Source organism: Marmota monax, unplaced genomic scaffold, assembly GCF_021218885.2.
Source record: "Marmota monax isolate L192 unplaced genomic scaffold, Marmota_monax_Labrador192_F-V1.1 WCK01_AAM20220418_F8-fsc00027, whole genome shotgun sequence".
NCBI classification, from domain to species: Eukaryota; Metazoa; Chordata; class Mammalia; order Rodentia; family Sciuridae; genus Marmota; species Marmota monax.
The window spans coordinates 15829770-15845160 of NW_026694617.1; the positions used below are offsets into that span (position 1 = coordinate 15829770).

Consider the following 15391-nt stretch of genomic DNA (forward strand, 5'->3'; position numbering starts at 1 on the left):
TTCACACATCCATGGAACTACCACCTGCAGTCCTCCTGGTGTCTAGTGTGGCTCTGCTAGACCAGGCCTATCAAATCTGATGCCCCACTCTGCCTGCCACCCTGCCACTTCCCATCATCCTAGATAAGAGCCTTTACTTCACTACTAAGCCCCACTTGTGATAGAGCCAATCCGTCATGTATAGATCCTGCTTTCCTCTTCTGTTAAGGGAGGAACCTGACCAAACCAGCTCTAATATACCTTTCAGATCTAATATTCTGTGATTCCATGAAAGTTGCCCTCCCATCAAAGCTAACTGGGCTTGTGCTGTGCAAGTCTTGGCTCCATGCTTTTCTTCTGTGTGGGATGTATTTCCCCACCTAAGCCACTGTCAGGTTTGGCCATCATTCATGAGCAGGTTCATGTCCTGGAGTCTTTTATCACCATCTTGGATCGCCCCAGTCTCCTCACCCTCATGATCCACTGGCTATCCCACTCTCAGTGTACAGAGTTTAGAGCTGAAATAAAGACAGAAGCATAGAGGCAGCATGACTTGTGCCAATCTAGTCAATCTTCTCTGATTAGCAGATCAGGCTCTGATTCCTTAGGCCTTTGGGCCAAGGTGGACACCGCCACTTGAAATATCACAAGAGGGGCTGGGGCTCAGTGGTAGAGCACTCACTTAGCATGTCTGAGGGGGTGGGTTTGATTCTCAGCACCACATAAAAATAAATAAAATAAAGGTATTGTGTCCAACTACAAAAGAAAAAAAGAAATATCACAAGAAAAATCATAAGATTCAACTTTATGGCTTGCAGATATGACCTGAGTAAATCAATGGCTGAATGACCTGGGGTTGCTGATGTGAGTGATTTTGGAACCAGGTGCCTCCACAATATGGTTCACTAATTACTGAAAATGCTGTTTTCTTCCATATCAAGAGGACTCACTGACCCTTAGCCATCTGCAAGAAATGACCAAGATGTGAGAGGAAGGCCCAGAAAGCTCATTGGAAGACTCATCAAAACATTGTGCCACTCTCTTCTCTTACCTCATTCCAGGCAAGCATATCTTGGCTAGTTTCTCTTTAGAAGTTAGGTGCTGGACTAAAGAACCAACTCATTTTTAAAAATTGACTTTTTTGTTGGTTTATTTCTAAGCCTAGGCATCAGAGTAAAGACAAAATTCCAACTGCCAAGACCTTTACTACATCCATGGAAGAATTTGAGAAGAAAGTCCTTAATTCTCTTGAGATCAGGTTTAGTGCTGGGTCTTCATCAAGAGTAGGTCCTTAGAATGCTCACTTCAGCAGCACATATTCTAAAGTTGGACTGAAACAGAAAAGATTGGTATGGCCCCTGTGCAAGGGTGACATGCAAATATGTGAAGCATTCCATATTATATGTTTATAACAACAACAACAAAGAGAAAGACCTTAGAATGTTTTCTCTGATATGCAGAAGCTAGTCCAAAATAAGGGGGAAAAGAGACAGAGAGTGAGTAAAGAGGGGTATGGGGTTCCATCAAAATAAAAGAAAGATCAGTGAACTAAATGAAGAAGATTAAGGAGAGAGAGGAAGAACAGGATAAGGGAAGAACAGTGGAATGAATCTGACCTAATTCCCCTATGTACATATATGAATATACCACAGTGAATCTCACCATCAATGTACATTCACAAGACACTAATTTGAAAAAAAAACTATAAATAGCAGAAATATCAGTAAAATAGAGGGAAGGAGACTAAGGAGGGAAGAGGGGAGAGAAAGGGGAAGTACTAGGAACTGAATTAGAGTAAATTATATTCCATGTTCTATAATTATGTCAAACTGAATCTTAATGTTGTATATAGTGAAAAAGAACCAATAAAATAAGACTTAATAAACCAAGTGTATAGTTAAACAAGAATTAAAGAAATTTAAAACTAAAAAACAAAAAGGAGTTACAGTAGCCAGGCACAGTGGCATATGCCTATAGTCCCAGTTACTTGGGAGACTGAAGCAGGAGGATCACTTGTGCCCAGGAGTTGGAGACCAGACTGGACAAGAGAGCAAGACCCTGTCTCAAAAGAGACCTGAATCCCATAGTTGGCTTTGCATCTGAGCTTCAGCACTTCCCACGTGCTATATTCTTTTTCTTAGCGATCTTCCTGTTAGCTCTGAAGAGAATACAATGATGGTACCATATCTAGTTCCCCAACTCCTCTAACATCCAAAGGAAATAATTTTACCCAAAGTTAACTCTAGGCATAGTCCTAGAGACTTAAGGAAACAGCACGTCCATGAATGTTCCTGAAGAATAACTAGCAGGAAATCAGTCCAGTGGGTTAAGCAAGACTAGAAGTATTAAATCTCTCACTCTGAAATATAAGACTGGAACTTTTTCAGTCCCTTGGCTTTTGATTTGGCTATTTTTTGAACACTTATTATATGCAAGGATATAAAACATCCTGAGAACAAGATGAATGGGACATGAGATATACATGGTTCCCTGGCAGCTAAGCCACACAGCCAGCCCCATTACTCCCCACCCTAGAAGCAGTGGTGAAGCAGCAGCCCAGGAAGCCTAGAGGTGGAACAGCTAGCATGGGCCAGTATGAGCCTGAAGCAAGCCAGGGCTGAGGTAAGCCAGGGCTCACCAACCTGTTTTGCCTGAGGCATCCAGGCCCAGGCCAGTGAAGATGCCCACTCCACACAGTACTAGCAGTCCATCCAAGAACGTCAGCCTCCCACTTCTGATGAGCTATGGGAAAATGGGAGCAGGGCAGACCTGAACAGGATTGCAGGGCTAGCCAATAGCATTGGCACTATTCCAAATCTTGATTGGCATAAATTTGGGCCAATAGTATTAACTCAATGCCATATAAACCCCTAGACCAACACATTTAAGCACCAACATACTATGGGATCCCCTTTTACCCCTTTAGGAGCTCTGTTTCCATTCTTCACACTTGAATAAATCCTATTCCTTTCACTGTTGCCTTCTGTTGTTACATGAATTTCATTCTTTGGATCTGGGAGACAAGAACCTGGAAAGAAGTTGGCAATAAGCTGCTGTTGTCTCCTGAAACACTGGAGGGCTTAACCACCATTTAGAGCTGCAACACTAAGAGCTGCAATAGCCACTCCATAGAAGTGGAGAAGAATCAGGCTTTGCTGGCTGTGACCCTTGAAGCTGATGCCAGCAGGCATTCCCTGCTATGATTAGTCACTAACACTAAAAAGGGCTTTCTAGGCTGCAGAGGCCTGCAGCTTACATGGACCTACCTGCCAGCAGAAGCAAAGAATCAGGTTCATCTCAAATTCTGGTTTCAGCATGACCTTGAGAGATTTATTGGGAGTATAAGAAATCAATTTTGCGCATAAGGTCAGGATGGACAAAGTGTTGAAGTACTTCAGAGGATGAAGTACCCAAACATCTCTAGGATCAGAAAAATCCACATGAAGGAAGTGATATTTTAGCTGACCTTTAAAGGACATGGTCATATTATTGACATGGCTTCCTGGCCACCAAGCTGTGCAGCCAATCCACTGATCCCTGCCAAGAAGTGGCAGGGGATGGGTGGAGCAGCAGAGCCACAGCATAGAGGGCTGGAGTGCAGGTGCCAAGCATGGGTCCCAGCCATTTGGAGCCTGCTAGGCCAGCGTGGGGTTGAAGCACAGCAGGCCTGAGGCAGGGTGGTCCAGTGCCATGCTGAGCCAAGGCACACTGATCTGTCATACCATCATGGCTCTGCCTGGACCCAGTATAATCAACCACTCCCCACAGCTCTGCAGCTCCAGACCCCCACTGAGCATACACAATTAAATGACTTCAATTTCTTGCTTTCCCAGGGGAGAAAATGTAAGTAAGGCAAACCTGAATGGGATTCAGGGATAACCAATAGTATTACTTTTCCAAACCCTAATTAGCATATTTTTGGACCAACAGCACAAGAAAACTTGCTCTTGGGTCCCCTCCTACGCTTCAAGAGTTCTGTTCCTTCTTCTATTCTCCAATAAATCCTACTCTTACACTTACTGGTCCTGGTCTGTGGTTTTCATTCTTTAAATTCACGAGATAAGAACCCAGAAAGAAGAAATTGACAGTGAGCTGCTGAGGTCTGTGGCAACACTTCTCATCTGCAGAAACCTGCAAACTTACACAGACCCCAGCAAAAGCAGGGAATCAAGTTTTAACCTCAAAGTTAGGTTTCACTATGGCGGGCTGAAATATAGAGAAGGACCATTGATTACAGAGATAATGTGCCTAGAATACTCAATTTGAAAAATTAAAACTCACCAGATAATAGAATGTAAGCACTGAAAAACAATAACCAAAGTAATCTGGCCCTCAGGCTCATCTTGTGTTCCATCTCAGCTTTCTGAGGCTCCACATAGGACAGATAAACAAGTGGGGTAAACAGAATACCTGGGCAGGACTCCCTGAAAGGGCCTGTATGATTATGGAGACTGAAGGCTCTTTTCAAGGCCTGATAACTGTTGAAGTGGGTAAATCAATGCACTCTATTCTAAACACTAGGAATAGTATTTAGATTACCTCAGTTGACATAAAATTTATGCGTAATCTACACAAAACATTCATATTCATATTCATGTAAAGCAGTGCTAGTATTCAAATTCAATTTGTTGAATACAAAAGAGACACCATTTGGTCTCTTGCTGGTAAGCCAAAGGGATGAATGGATTTACCCTAAATCTTGGCAGGTCTCCATGCTAAAGTTAAGGGACAGGGTTTTTCTTCTTATGATGGTCATTGGCCTCAAGTGCCCTTTGCTTTTCTGGTACTTTTGGAACCTTTGATATTTAGGTTTCTCAGGAAATCTGGGTCCTAGGAAAACTGGAGGTATCACAACTCAAATTCACAGTTATAATTTTTATAGTGAAGTAGCTCTGCTGCTAGGAATATAGAAGGCTTCTAAGAAACTGTGAAGCAGTCAGCTGCCACTGAAGCTGTCCCTAAAGTTCTGAGTGTGATACTTTTTCAATATTCCAGGTGGCCCTCACTGGGGAGACAGCCCAGACAGCAGAGAGGGCCTGGGTCATAGGGTTCATATACACGTTTGATTCCTGATTCTGCCATGACCAGCTCTGGGCCTTGGCCAATTCATTTCACCTTGCCAAGCTTCCATGTCCTTACCTGCAAAACAAGACTGTTGTGAGGATTAATAATCAGGGAAAATAATGGCAGACTGCCTCATAGCAAAGACAGCTATTTGTCCTTTTATTTACAGCAACATTTTGTCTAAGAAACACTGGATTTAAATCCAGATCTCAGTCTGATTCCTAATTCTGCCACTTACCATTGTTGGGGAAAAAGAAGCAAATGTGTTCTAGCACCTATTTCACTTCATACTGTGTGCTAGCTCTGTGTGCTTAGTTTTTCTTTAATCTGAGTATATAACCATGAAACAGGTAGAATTATCCCCATTAGAAGAAAAGTAAACTCAGAATTGATTTGCCAAGGTCACACAGCTGTAGGAGATTGGACTGGGATTTCATTGTGTGCCTTGCTACAAAAACCACCAGGCTGCCTTGGAGCAGGGGTGAGGAGGAGGAGGAAAGTAGGTTGAAGATTGAGTAAAGTGCCTATTTATTAGGATTCTGTTTCTAATTCCCAAACTATTTCCCAGAGATTATCCTTGAAACACATGTAGCAATAGCAGTACCCACTCCCACTTTTATTGTTAGAATGATCAGAGTTCTAAAATTAGCAATTATCGATAAACTGGGGACACAGCAGTATTGGGGCTCTTATGAGGAACCACTCTTGCTGCTCAAATCTACAGTGTAGCAATTTTCATTTTTGAATACTTCCAGCCAAGTTTCGCCTAGAGATCAATCTCTCCAGCCCTAGAAATCTATGTAGACAGGCCTTGACCCTCCCAGGCGCTGAGGAGGCAGGTGCATGCACACCTAGGCTGAGCAGGCTTTGGAATTAATCAGACTTAATATCTACTAGTTATATAATCTCAATATCTACTAGTTACACAATCTTCATCAAATTTAACATCTGTAAAATGAGGAACGGTGGCACCTATGAGGAGTAAATGATTAAACAGGTGTACATGACTCATGTGGAGGCTGGAATACTGAAGAGGAATTGGCAAACCCACCCTGGAATAGTAACTTCAGGAAACAAGGCTTGGAGTTTGGGTAACTGATAGGAATTTCACTGCACCCACAGCAAGACAGGCATGCTTGTTCCCCTGACTGGAGAGATCCAGCAGGGACAGGAAAGGAGAGCAGAAAACCCTTATCATTGAGAGATCAGACTGCCTTCCCTCCACTTTCACCCTCCATCTCTTTTTCACAGCCATCTTCCTCTGATTTGTATGGTAACAGTTAAGTTCAGTCTTATTATCTTATGGACACTCCTCATATATTGCCTGGCATTCTGGGATGACAGTACAAGGACAAATTAGTTTTCTCTGACTCCTTTTAATCCCAGTTCTCCCTCTCTCTCCTTCTTGAGCTCTCCCTCCTGTTCTCTCTTCCCCACCTCCTTTTCTCCCTACCCTTCTTAATGTACCCATGACAGGCAAACCAGTCAAATAACTGGAAAACTTATTTTGGAGAAACAGGTGCAGAGACAAGGAGCTTTGAAGTTATGTATCTCTTAATGTTGTCTGTCTCTAGGCTCTAAATGTCTTTAAGGGAAGGAAGGAACACAATGTCGTAGTGCAGTTGGAAGCACTTGCAATCTTAAAATAATCAGAGGGAGGTAAAGAAAGATGGCAGCTGAGATCCTTCAGCAACTATCTCCCCTCAGACACACTAATTTGAATAGCTACTCACACATCAAATTATCTTCACAAGAGCTAAGGAAGACAGCATAATATAAGAAAAGATGAAGATAACAGTAAGGAAACATTTGCCTGCTTCACTTCTCCAAGCAGCACAGTGCAGGTGGAGTGGGATGCCTCCTGCTTTGGGAACAGAGAGGGAATTAAGTCCAGGTCTTAGACTTGAAACAGTACCATCTCAGCCCCACAACCCCTCTTGCCAAGCCTATGCTCAGCTGAGCTGCTGACACTGCCTTATCCAGGAGGCTGACTGGCTCCACCACTACTCCTCCAACCTGGAGGAGGGTCCAGGAAGAGTGAGCAAAATTCCATCTGCTGGGATCAGGGCACCAATATAAGCACAGGGCTTTATCTTGGAGTCTAGTGCCAGGCCCAGCACTGTGAGACACAGCACTCAGTTAAAACTGAAAGCCCCAAACATAGGCCAGAGCTCACCGAGAAGCCTCAGACCTGCCCATATCATCAAATGGAAAACTGCATGCAGGTGGGACTGCCTCATTGCCAGCCTTAGAGTGGGTCTGGGCTCCCCTCTTCAGATTGTGCAGGTCCCTGAGGGTGTGAGACTCAGGTGCAACCAAGCTTAGCATCAGCCTCGGCAGCCAAAGAACTGCTCCATCCCTACCCCTCAACCTTGGGCAATACAACTATCCTCAGGCCAAAGATGGAGCCTCCAGACTTGTGCCAGCACCAGCAGAGACCTGCATCCCTGTGGGACACACATGTACTTCAGTCTGCATCGCTGCCAACTATGGCATGAATCTTGGCTGCACCCCTGAGAGTGTGCAGGTCCTTGTGCCTGTGAGATTAAGGCACAACCCAGCTTAACGTCAACCTTAGTAACCAAAAGACTACCTCCACCAACACTACTCCAACCTCTGACAGAAAAGCATGGAGCAAGACTTCATTACTGGCAGTAGGATAGGGTTCCTTAGAAGTCAGAGCTTGGCTGGTGAAACTTAATACTGGATAGATCATGAGCCCAACCCCAGACCAATGCCCACAGACAGAGCCTCAGTAACAGGCCCAGTGCAAGGCAGAGACATGCAGCCCCAGTCTACTGGACTTCTATTCCACTACTGGTGGCAGGCTGCAGCAGTCTTGGGCCACAAGTCTACCTCAGCAGTAGGCAACTCATACTACTGTCCTGGCCCTGGGAAGTACCAGTCATGGCAGGCTATGGGTTCAGGGTATGTAAGATTTCATAGTATTGATGGCCACAGGCATGGCACAGAAACCTAGGATGGTTCAGGCAGGGTAATTCTGCCCAGAGCCAGAAAGAATCCCACAGTGCCTGACCATAAGCTGATGGCTGTGGAAAAGGTGTCTGAGCCTACCCAAGCCCCAAGGAGAGACCTGGGAATAAGGACTACCCTTTTGAAATATGACCCTGGTTCATGTCCAGCAACAAACCAAATGCAGATATGAGACAAACCTGTGCTTGGATCACCCTCTTATGCTGAAACAATAACAACACACCTACAGTGGGCCTGGTGGTAAACCTGCACCTGCACTAGTGCTATCTAGGCTAAAATAGCAGAAGTGACTATAGGCTCAGAGAAAATAAGTAGCCAGTTTAGAATTTCTGGAAAGACAGGCATAGTCAAAGTTAGATGACCAAGACTGGAATAAATACCTAATCCTTCAGTGCCCTGATGACATTGCACACCAAGCATAAAGGGCTTTCCAGAAATCATGACCTCATTTAAAGGTCAAAATAAGGCACTAGAAACCAACCAAATGGTTACCAGTATGGACAAACTCTCAGATGAAGAATTTAAAACAGATGTTTTCCTGAAGCTCAACAAGCTTCAAGAAAACACAGAAAAAAATACGTAATACTCTAACCAGGAAACTTAACAAAGAAATGGAAGCAATTTCAAAAAATCATTGAGTCAAAGAAAACACCAAGCAAAATTTTTAAATGTGATAAGTCATCAGTAGTGGTATAGAGCAAACAGAAGAATGAATGAGTTCAAACAGGTTATTCAAAAATGCACAGATGGAGGAGAAAAAAGAATGAAGAAAGTTTACGGGAATCTTGGGACAGTGTTAAATGAGGAAATAGTTGGGTTATTGGGGTTCAAGAGGTATTTGAGAATGCCAAAAAAATAGAAAGATTATTCAAAGAAATCATAACAAAAAAACTTCCCCCCCAAACCTAAAGGATACAAATATCCAGTATATAGAATAAAGAAGAGTCATTACTTGGAGATTTTTTTTTTAATCTTGAGATGACTTGAAAGAAAATATACTTTTGTAGGAAGATACTTCTTCAGTTTTCTAATTAATTTTCATTTCTTACATAATTTTTGTACATTGTAGAGCAAATTTCTTTTAAAAAAAAAAATGCATGAATTTGCCAGGTGTTGTAGCATACATCTAAAATCCCAACAGCTCAGGAGTCTGAGACGGAGGATTGCCAAGTTCAAAGCCAGCCTCAGCAACTTAGTGAGGCCCTAAGCAACTCAGTGAGACCCTGACTCTAAATAAAATACAAAAATAGGGCTGAGGATGTGGCACAGTGGTTAAGCACTCATGGGTTTAATCCCCAGTTCCAAAAAACAAAAAGCCTGAATTTCTCAAAAGGTATACTGTTGCAGGCTTCTCGAAGAATGAAATTTAAGAAAACTAGTTTGTTGTTTTCTCTCTAACTTACTTTGTGGCCCACCTTAAGCACAATGGTGAAAGCAGGGAAGACGTTACAAATGGAAAGGCACTAGAAAAAAACAAATGGTAACTAGTACGGGCCAACTGTCAGGTGAAGAATTTAAGGCTGCTTTGCTACCTTTAAAATAAATACTTTACATATGGTCTTTCCCAATGGAAAAAAAATTATATCCAAGGATAGAAATATCAAGGGTAACAGTCAGATTTAATTCAACCAAGTCTACCCCAAGATATATTATAATTAAGTTTTCAAAGGTAAAAGATAAAGAGAAGGTTCTCAAGGAAGCAAGAGAAAACAAGACATTTAAGTGTCCTACCTGACAGCAGACTTCTCAGCAGAAGCCTCACAAGCCAAGAGTGATATGAAGGGGGGAAAAGTGCCAACTGAGAATACTTTGCACAGCAAAGTCATCCTTTAGAAATGAAGGAGCGATAAATACATTCCCAGACAAACAAAATCTAAAAGAATATATCTCCATCAGACCTGGCCTACAAGAAATACTAAAGGGAGTCCTTCAAACTGAAAGGTACATTAATAAGAAAACATTGGAAGGTATATAACTCACTGGTAAGAGAAAGTATACAAATTCAGAATGCTCTAAATCATTCATATCTTTGGTAGGAAGACTAAAAACAAAACAATTAAATAACATAACAATGTTAAGAGATAAGCAATATAGAAAGATGTGAAATGGGACATAAAAATTCAAAATATGGGAAGAAATGGAAATCTAGAGTTTTGGTTAATATATATTCCTTCTTTGTTTCTTAACTTTACAATCATGTTAAGTTTCGATCATTTCAAAATAGTTAATTATCATCAATGATATATTTTTAAAGATTCAAGGTAACCACAAAGTTCATTCCATAATGAATATGGAATCAGGAGAGTAAATCAATTAACTACCAAAGTAGACTGTAAGAGTAAGAAATGAACTATGATAATATTAAAAATAAATTACAAAATGGCGATATTAAGATCTTGTCTATGATAATTACTTTAAATGTAAATATGTGCAATTATCTAATTAAAATCAGAGTGGGCTGCTGGGTAGTTCAATGGTAGAGTGCTTGCCTAGCATGCCTGAAGCCGTGGGTTCAATCCCCAGCACTGGGGGAAAAAAAAAAGATGGTTTTGATTAAATGGATGAAAAAACAAGACCCAACTATTATGCAGCTTATAAGAAACTCACTTCCTCTGAAGATATATAGACTGAAAATGAAGGGATAGAATAAGACATTCCATGCAAGTGGAATCAAAATGTAGAAATCACCATATTTAAATAAAATCAACTTTAAATCCAAAGCAATAAAAAGAAACGGGGGGGGGGGGGGGGGGGGGGCTGTGGCTGTGGCTCAGTGGTAGAGCACTTGCCTAGCATGTGTGAGGCACTGGGTTCGATTCTCAGCACCACATATAAATAAATACAATAAAGGCCATGTGAAACAACTAAAAAATATTTTTTTTAAAAAATGAAACAAGGAAGGTCATTATATAATGATAAAGGGGGTAATTCTGCAAGAGGAAATATAATTCGAAATATATTTGCACCCAATATTGGAGCATCAGTATACATAAAGCAAATCTTATAGATCTAAAGTAAGAGGTAGACTCCTATACAAGAGGACAGATCATCCAAACATAAATTCAACAAAGAAACAACAGAGTTAAATCATATCCTTGACCAGATAAATGAATCCACCAGATATACAGAGAACATTCCATACAACTACAGAATACGTGTTCTCATCAGCATGTGGAACATTCTCCAGCATAGGCCAGATGACAGGTCACCAAAAAAAGTCTCAACAGGTTTTAAAAAGCTGAAATCATACTGAGCATCTTTTCATACAATGCAATAAAACCAGAATTCAATAATATGAAAAACTGGAAACTACACAAATACATAGATATTGAACAATTTACTCTTGAACAACCAATGAATCAATGAAGAAACCAAGAGAGATGGTTCTTTGAAACAAATGAAAATGGTAATGCAACATACCAGAATCTGTGGGATACAGGAAAGTTTACAGCAATCAAAACCTACATGAAAAAGCAGAAATATCTCAAATAGCCTATTACTGTACCTCAAGTAACTACAAAGTAAGAAAAATAATTAGAAGAAATAAAAAAGATCAGAACAGACATAAAAGAAAGAGACTAAAACAATTATAATCAACAAAACAGAGAACTGGTTCTTTCAAAAAAAGTAAATAAATAAATAAACAAAATTGACAAACCCTTAGCGAGACTAAGAGAGAAGACTAAGTAAAATCAGAGATGAATGGAAACATTATACATGCTATCACACAAATACAAATGACTATTTGTTGATCTACAATCAACAAAACAGAGAACTGGTTCTTTCAAAAAAAGTAAATAAATAAACAAAATTGACAATCCCTTAGCTAGACTAAGAAAGAGAGAAGACTAAGTAAAATCAGAGATAAAATGGAAACATTACAAATGCTATCACACAAATACAAAGGACTATTTGAGACTGTTATGAAAACCATACACCAACAAATTTGAAAACCTATAAAAATGCACAAATTCCTAGACATGTACACTTTACCAAGGCTAAATCATGAAGAAATAGAAAATTTGAGATGGGCATGGTGGTTCCCAGAAAGTTGGGAGGCTGAGGTAGGAGGATCACAAGTTTGAGGCCAGCCTCAGCACCTTAGCAATACCCTAAACAACTTAAGAAGACCCTGTTTCAAAATTAAAAATTAAAAAGACTAAGATGTGGCTCAGTGGTAAAATGTCCTGGGCTCAATGTCCTCAGTCAAGAAAAGAAGGAAACTTGAAGAGACAAATAATGAGTTACAAGATTCAATCAGTTAAAAAAAAAAAAAAAGTCTCCCATCAAAGTAAAGTCCAGAACCAGACAGCTTCATGGCTAGTTCTACCAAACATTTAAAGAAAAACTAATACCAATTCTCCTAAAATTATTCCAAAAAACTGAAGAGTAGTGAATTCTTTCAAACATATTCTATGAGGCCAGCATTACCCAATACCAAAACCAGACAAGAACACAAGAAAGAAAGAAATGAACTATAGTCCAATATACTTGATGAACACAGATGTAAAAATCCTGAACAAAATATTAGTAAACTGGGTTGGGGTCGTAGGTCAGTGGGAGAGCGCTTGCCTAGCACGTGTGAGGCACTGGGTTCAATTCTCACCCCCATTTAAAAAAAAAGTAGTAAACTGATCCAACAGCACATCAAAAACATTACTCACATTAATTTCACCTTTATATATATTTATAAATCACTACTTTAAAAAAAAATCCATAAATAGAAGGAAGACCAGTAGAGTAGAAGGCAACGAAAAGGGGGAGTGAGGAAGGAAAGAGGAAATGCTGGGGACTACTGAAATGGAGGGAATTATATTCTATACATGCATGATTATGTCAAAATAAATCCCAATATTATGTATAATTACAATGCACTAATAAAAAAAACACATAACAGATTATTCACCATCATAAAGTGGGATTCACACCAGGGATGCAAGGATGGCTCAACATATACATATCAATAAGTGTGATACAACACATTAACAGAATGATCACAAAAACCAGATGAAAAATATATCTGCACTCAATATTGGAGCGTCTATGTATGTAATAGATTTCAACAGATGTATAAAAGGCATTTGAAAAATATTAGCATCCCTTCATGATAAAAACACTGAATAAATTAGGCATATAAGGACAGAATAAAGGCCATATATAGTAACCTGACAGATAATTATATTGAATGGGGAAAAGCTGAAAGTCTTCTCTTTAAGACATGGAACAAAATAAGAATGCCCAGTTTCACCATTACCATTTTTATTCAACATGGTAGGAGAAGTCCTAGTAAGAGCATCAGGCAAGAGAAAAAAAGGGCATCCAAATTGGAAAAGAAGTCAAATTGTCATTGTTTGCAGATTATACAATCTTATATTTAAAATAATAATAATAATAATAATCCACACAAAAAAGAAAATATTGGAATAAGCAAATGTAGCCAACTTGCAGGATACAAAGTCAATATACAAATATCAGTAGCCAATAGCAAATTATCTGAACACTAGAAATCAAGAAAGCAATCCCATTTGCAATTAGCTATAAAAAATAAAATACCTAGGAATAATTCAAAGAGGTGAAAGATCTTTACAACGAAGAGCATAATCTCATCAAGCATGGTGGTATAAGCCTGTAATCCCAGCTACTTGGCTGAGACAGAATTGCAAATTCAAGGCCAACCTGGGAAACTCAGTGAGACCCTATCTTAAAATAAAGCAGAAAGGGCTTGGAATGTAGCTCAGTAGTACAGCATTTGCCTAGCATGTGCTAGGCCCTCGATTTGACCCCCAGTACTGCTCTCTGGGTTTAGACCTAGGTCATGCAACAAGGCTAAACACAGCAAGAAGGTTAGAATTGTTGGTAAATAAGGGATACACTATGATGGCTCCTTTCAGAAAATGGTGAAAAAGAAACTGAAAATCAGCCAGCACACGAAATTCAATTGTTTCTTCTGGGGCAAAACCAGGATGAAGAGAAGAGCTGTAGGCACCTGGCACTGTGGTTCCTGGACCTACAACACCACTTATGCCATCACTGTCAAGTTAGCCATCAAAAAGACTGAAGAAACTGAAAGACCAGTAGAAGCTCTGTCATTTGAGACATCCCTGGCCTATAATAAGTGGGTTAATTTATGTTAAAAGAGAGCGAGAGAGAAAATGAAAAGTATAAAACATTGATATAAGAAAGTGAAGAGTATACACAGAAAGCCCATGGATTGGGAGAATCAATACTGTTAAAATGTTCACACTATCCGAAGTGATATATAGATTCAATGCAATCTCTATCAAAATATCAATGACATTCTTCACAGAACTTTAAAAAATACTAAAATTTGTATTAAAAATAATAATAAAATCATCAAAGTAACCTTGAGCAAAAAGAGCAAAGCAGGAAGCATTCTACTACTAACTTCAAAATACACTACCAACTTGTAATCATCAAAACAGAATAGTACTGGCATAAAAACAGACATATAGACCAATGAAACAGAAGAGCCTAGAAGTAAACCCACACATGTATGGCCTACTGATTTTCAGCAAAAGTGCTACAAACATGCATTGAAGAAAGGACAGTCTTTTTAATCAATGGTGCTGTGAAAACTGAGTGTACATATGCAGAAGAATGAAACTAGACCCCTATTGCTCACCAACTCAGAATGGGTTAAAGACTTAAATGTAAGACCTGAAACCATGAAACCACTAGAAGAAAACAGGGAAATGCTTTAGGACATTGGAATGGGCATCAGTTTTTAGGATAAGACTTGAAAAGCACAAGAAACAAAAGCAAATGTAGAAAAGTGGCAATATATCCAACTAAAAATCTTCTGCCCAGCAAAGAAAACAATCAACAGACCATAAAGACAACCTACAGAAGAGTAAAAACTATTTGCAAATTATACTTTGATAAGGAGTTGATGTCCAGAATACATAAGGAACGTCCCCAAACACAATAGCAATAAACCAGATAGCCCAATCAAAAAATAGGCAACATACCCAAGTAGATGTTTCTCAAAAGATATACATCTACAAATTCAATGCAATCTCTGTCAAAATATCAATGACATTGTTTTTCATATATCAGGTATATGAAAAAAATGCTCAATACCACTAATCATCAGGGAAATACAAATCAAAACCAAAATGAGGTATCATCTCATACCTGTTAGAAAGGTTAAAGATAAGTGCTGGTCAGGGAAATACAAATCAAAACCAAAATGAGGTATCATCTCATACCTGTTAGAAAGGTTAAAGATAAGTGCTGGTAAGAATGTGAAGAAAAGGGAACCCTTGTACAGTTGGTGGGAATTTAAATTAGTATAGCCTTTATGGAAAATGATATGGAGGTTCCTCAAAAAATT

General features: G+C 39.7%; 1 protein-coding gene, 1 non-coding gene and 1 pseudogene across 2 annotated transcripts in view; 2 read left to right on the top strand and 1 right to left on the bottom strand.

Moving 5' to 3' along the window:
• The window catches only part of Znf800 (zinc finger protein 800), a 234077-nt gene that overhangs the window by 209026 nt on the left and 9660 nt on the right, over positions 1-15391 (bottom strand). The gene's annotated exons all lie outside the window — the stretch shown is intronic.
• On the top strand, positions 1276-1382 carry LOC124077981 (U6 spliceosomal RNA). Its single transcript, XR_006846778.1, has one exon. It is a non-coding gene; the product is annotated as a U6 spliceosomal RNA (small nuclear RNA).
• On the top strand, positions 8534-14115 carry LOC124077893 (large ribosomal subunit protein eL43-like; annotated as a pseudogene).